Source organism: Cyclopterus lumpus, chromosome 3 (assembly GCF_009769545.1).
Source record: "Cyclopterus lumpus isolate fCycLum1 chromosome 3, fCycLum1.pri, whole genome shotgun sequence".
Taxonomy (NCBI): domain Eukaryota; kingdom Metazoa; phylum Chordata; class Actinopteri; order Perciformes; family Cyclopteridae; genus Cyclopterus; species Cyclopterus lumpus.
In genome coordinates, this window is record NC_046968.1 from 17,690,289 (window position 1) to 17,695,922 (window position 5,634).

The window sequence follows — 5,634 nt, forward strand, 5'->3', positions numbered from 1 at the left end:
GAGATTAAACTACCAAACCTGCAATTAATAAATTACCCACTGTATCACCTGACCTTGTCGTATCATTTAGTGTTACGTAAAAAAGTGAGATCACATTGGCAATTTCAAGGAGGATGGGAACAATCTTATAAATCCAATTAACATGTCTTAATAGCACGGTATTGTCAACCGATGTTTCTCCGTATTACAAGATACAGATGGATGAATCATTGTGGAATTCTTTAAATTAATGTACAAAAGCAACAGAGAGAGAAAACTCTTTTTAGCTCTACTAGACAGTCAGATGTTAATCTTTTCTGAAATTCAGTCCGACTGTCTGACAGTATCTTGTATTCGTGAGGCATCAGCCACTGTGGCTGGGGAATAAAAGGCTACGTTTCCTGCTTCATGGTTCTCAAAGAATTAAGACTCCTTTTTTATTTCTTGACTTTGAAATCATATCATAGAAGGGAAAACACTGTCTAGTGTGCCATTGAGGGGAGAAATTCAATCATGTGTATTTTGGGCGTTGGTCAAGGTGAATCATAGACTCACAGTACAGACTTTTTTGAGACAGAACACAAAGAGCTATTTGCAGTTCCAGACAGCATATGAAACATTTACAGCATGAACCAAAAAAGTGTTTCTGGATTCCTTAGATCATTTTTGAGGGTGCAATTAGTATTGGTGTTTAATTGTTTCACTGGATAATTGTTTCAATTGGATAAAATATAAGATACAGATCTTATATTTTATCCAAGAAGTTACAGAAATGGACACACCAAATGTTAGAATAGCACACATATCAGTTCTATATAACACAATCAAAATACTACAGCCTAAAAAATTAACAGAGTTTTAAAAGCACCATAAGTGACTGAACTTGACCATGTTCACAGTAGTAGGATTCATTGTAGAGCTCTGTGTTCAATAGTTGGCCAACCATGACTGATCTTTCCTCTTTTTCTTTATTGTATTATGTAATAGGAATTATTTTGTGATGAAAAGGCACTTTCAACAGAATTCATGTGTATAACAGAAACTTCTCCACCCAGACTCACCTTGTGGACCTGGTTGATAAGTGTGGTGCTGATCCTCGTATACAAATAATTCATCCAATTCTACTCCCCATCCTGCAACCTTAAATTGCACAGAAAATACTATTCAGTAATGAAGATTTCACAGAATCTTGTCATTGCCATTCTATTATTATGATTGTTTCAATTGTATTCTGTCAATGTCTGGACCAATTTCTCTCCTATATTTGGGATGTGGAAGTCTAACAAGTGTCCTTTCAAGTCCAGTAAAACCATGCCCGATCAAAGGCCTTTCTTTTTCAAAAGCAGACTATCCTGATCCATATTTTGTGTCAGGCAACATACAGCCACATTTGCAGAATGCAGATCTAAAACAATGATGAATTTGATGTTTCTCTAAAAGTACCCTATTAGCACTGTTCCTCCTTTCGGTTTCAGCTGAGAGCGTCTTTGTGTCCGATAGTAATATGTCTATATATAGATGCTCTGTGATTTGCTTTGGCAGGACGTAGACATGAAACTGTTCCATTGATGGTAGTAAAATGGGACACCTATGTACATCAACTAAAATGTCAGAGGAAACTGTATTCAAACTGTTGCAACTATTTCTGTTCAAACCAGATGTAGAGCGACATTCAATTTGAGCTTGCAATTAGTAGCACTCACTATATAATATTAAACCTGGCCAATTTAAAAATAATATACGTTTCCAAAAAGGCTTTTAGGTCAATGGCGATACCTTAGTGCCTGTATTGACAAGCCGCCACTAAGCATTACAATCTTCTGCTGTACATTTGAAAGCTAAATGTGTTTCTACACTACGCAGCAGTGGTAGTTTCAAAGCTATACATTTTGACTGCCAGAGGGAAGAAAGTAGAGTCTAAAACAAACGTACCCCCAGTGTGTCTATTTATCAAGTTATTATGGATAATGTACCAAAGTATTGCCTGTTATTATTTACACATCAAACAGAAACAGAGCAACACAGACATCCCACTGCGGTCCTTTGTCTGGCTGACTGCTGAGAATAATTTCTACCGGTAAGTCCCGGAGGCTTGTTGGACGTGTAACTGTTTTCCCCAGCCCTTCATTTACTGCAGCTCGACAGCCTTTTACTGTGGACAGGTATTTCACAATCGGCTAGTGTGAGCTTGTGAGCTATCCTTATGTCAGGGGCCTCAAATTCACACCAGAAACAATTAGCTGAAAGTAGTAGAGCTGCAGCATGCTGACATCGGCAGTACCAGAAACCTTTTCACAGTACAGTGCGTCATTTGATTCACAATTAAAACGATAAATTAACTAAACTATTATATCTTTAATAAAGATGATAGTGGTTCCCACCAAATATTCCCAGCCAATCTATGGAGTTTAGTTCAGTTCATTTCATTCATGACTCCATTCTTCTCTTGCCATTTTACAGGCTATGAGCCGCCAATAAATAATGAGATGACATACACGAGCCTTTCCATGTGTACAGAAGGTTTTTTCTCAACACAGAGTCCATATGGCTACTAATTATATTTTGGCGTGGAACATTTCAGTGTGTCCAAATCAGAGCTAGGGATGAGTACCTCGCTACTGACCTTTCTATAGATCTGAAATGCATCAGCTGTGAATATCAGTAACAATACCTTCAGGGACATTACATTGTGATGTGGACAACATTTCACAGATCATGGAACAGTACTGTTGAGCTGCGATCACTGCTACTGAAAAAGGATCAACACTCTTGTTTGATATCTGTTTTTGTGGTCTCTTAGCCCACGTCCTATTATGAGCAATAATGTAAGAGCTCTTTTTTTGGAAAGTGTTTCCTTGTTAATTATCTTGCTTTTCAAAATTAAACCCATACATTCTGCTCTCTCCTGCATTGCTCTCTGGTTGCTGTGTGTTATTATTGTGGTACTATTCTTAAACCCAACTACCTGAAGGTGGGGGGATACACCACCGCAATGTTGACCATATGGTCAGTTTATTATGTATGCACCAGCAGAGAATCTTAATGAGAGTTCACATCCTGACAGTTACATTCTTTTGAGCCCACACCACACACATTACACACCAACACAAATGATCACACACACTGACACATTAAGATGCAGGCACATGGCTTCTTAACTGCAAACACACATGCGCACACTGACTGTGTACACACACTATTTAAAACACAAATGAAGTACGTATGTACACAAACAAAAACTCTTGTGCATAGCCTGTTCCTTTCACACACACACACACACACCAGAAAACTGTGAAAAATCATTCAAGCATGAGCATCGGCTAAAATGAAAGCCCTGTACTGACCCCCAGTGGTAACAGTCACTCACCTGTTTCACTGGGCAACAAGGTACTTGACACAACGTACTGTTGTTTTTGTGCTGGAGCAATTGCTAATGCATTTGACATACAGCCAAAATTAGTGCTGCACAATTAATCAATCATATTGAAATTGCAATAGAACTATCAGGTATCTTATTTTGTTAAGATTTATTAACTTTTTTGCCTTTTTTGGAAAGTGAGGAAAGACGGAAAGGCATGGAGCAAAGACCACAGGATGGTATTGAACCTGTAGCATTGTAGTAAGTACTTAGCCTGATGGGCAAACTCTACCATAATAATTTATATTTTCTAAATCATTCAGCCCCAGCCAAAATGATGTATTTCTTTCATGTTAGAATGGTGTGCAGCCTACAAGAAAGGGATCAACCTGACTATTTTACAAAAAGTGATATAAATGTCGCACTGGGTTGAAATTAGGTCGAAAACAACAACAATGTATTGGTTCCCATGGTCCTGGCTGAGTCATACACTTTACAACCAAAGTGAGATAAAGAAAAGATAAACCTTGTTTTCTCGGGTGTCTATTGGGCCATTGCTACTCAACCCGTAATAAACATATTCCATATGTACACCAGTATACAAGGCTCAATCCAAAACACTATATTGGACATCTTACAGTTATAAGATGTAATGTATTACACCGTTTTTTGTATATAACAACACAGTCTTTGCTCATTTCAAAGTAGGCTACGTATATATAGTAGTAAGACTCTCCAAAAACAACCCCAGTACACCCTAAACACAGCAATGTCATTGCCCAACGTATCTTTAGTACAGACACCATGAGAAATGTTGGCTTTAGTTCATTAAAGAGAGAACGAGTCCCTAACCAATACACCCAATACTGTTCAACAGTACTGCTTTCCAACCACTAATTAGAGTAAACCAAATGCCACACATTAATTTCCAAAAGAAGTATTTTGTAGGAAATAGACTTAATTGCAAATGTATTTTCATGGTTTAGGTCCAGATAGCAGATTTTTGTTCCACGTGGAGAGCAAAACAGGAAGGCCAAAATAAAATTTGGGCATCTACCAGCTATTGTCTGATGAAGACTTAACTGTTTAATGGCTTTAAATGAACTTTTAAACTCCCTGCTTGTGAAACAACCCCGTTGCACACGCCATCTCTCAACCCCAGACTTGAAGATCACGTTAATTGGACGGCAAGAAGGAGCAGCAAAGAAAGTATTTTTCCTGAATATCCGCTGGCAACAATGGAACCTCAGAAATACACCTGGCCCCCAGAGGAAGAACATGGAACTGCATGTCACGAAATGAGAAACACATAATAAAACACCATTACATGTGATTAACATAGTACTGTTATTGCTAATATTATAATATTAATGTTTTTGTGTATTGTATGAATACCCGATTAATTTATTGTGTAATACAAAAGAGAGCGAGAAAAAGAGCGAGTATGCGTGTTGAGGAGTCTGACGTCCAGGTCTGTGTGTTGCAGTGTAAATGACCCTTGTACCGTTTTATTGATGCTCATAAAAACTGCATATATAACTTGAAATGTTAGTCATTGATAAACTCTGATCAGTCACACCACACGCACACAGATACACACCCACAAATACAGACTCACACACGCAAAAACCACACACCATACACATGTTGGGTGGTTACGGTATCTTATGCTCATGATTACCTTTCAATATCTGTTAAACCTGCATACACACACACACACACACACACACACACGCACACCTGGGGGCAGGACCTGACGGTCTATACGGGTGTCTCCTCCATAAGCTAGTGGCAAACAGATGCACACGACCAAAGGACTTTGACACAGTTGGTTTCCAGCCCACTTGACAATTAGAAACTTTTCGAAAAGAATGTAATTTAAAAACACATATATGTGAGATTTCACATATTTTCATTATTCTTTGAATACCTCTATCCTGTGGTTCAAAGTTTGCTTTTGTGAAATTGTGTGAGCTGAGAGTGAGTGAGAAAAAAAGCTGCTAAGGGTGCATTGCTGAAGATCTGAGGATACAGGTCTAATCAACAGAAGAATTCACTATATTAAGGTAAATGTTCCTCAGTTTTCTTATATTTAAGACCAATGCTGACCATGATTTAAAGAAATTATATTATTGTCTTCAAATCTATTCCTTTTGTTATTTTCCGTGTTAATATTTCACTTTAAAATACATAGTATACTGTAGGTATCAATCAGAAAAAACTCCTTGTTTGAATATTTTTCCTCTTTGAAACAGGCTTTCCATTGTCCATCATAAGGAGTGGCGTAGACAAGCAAG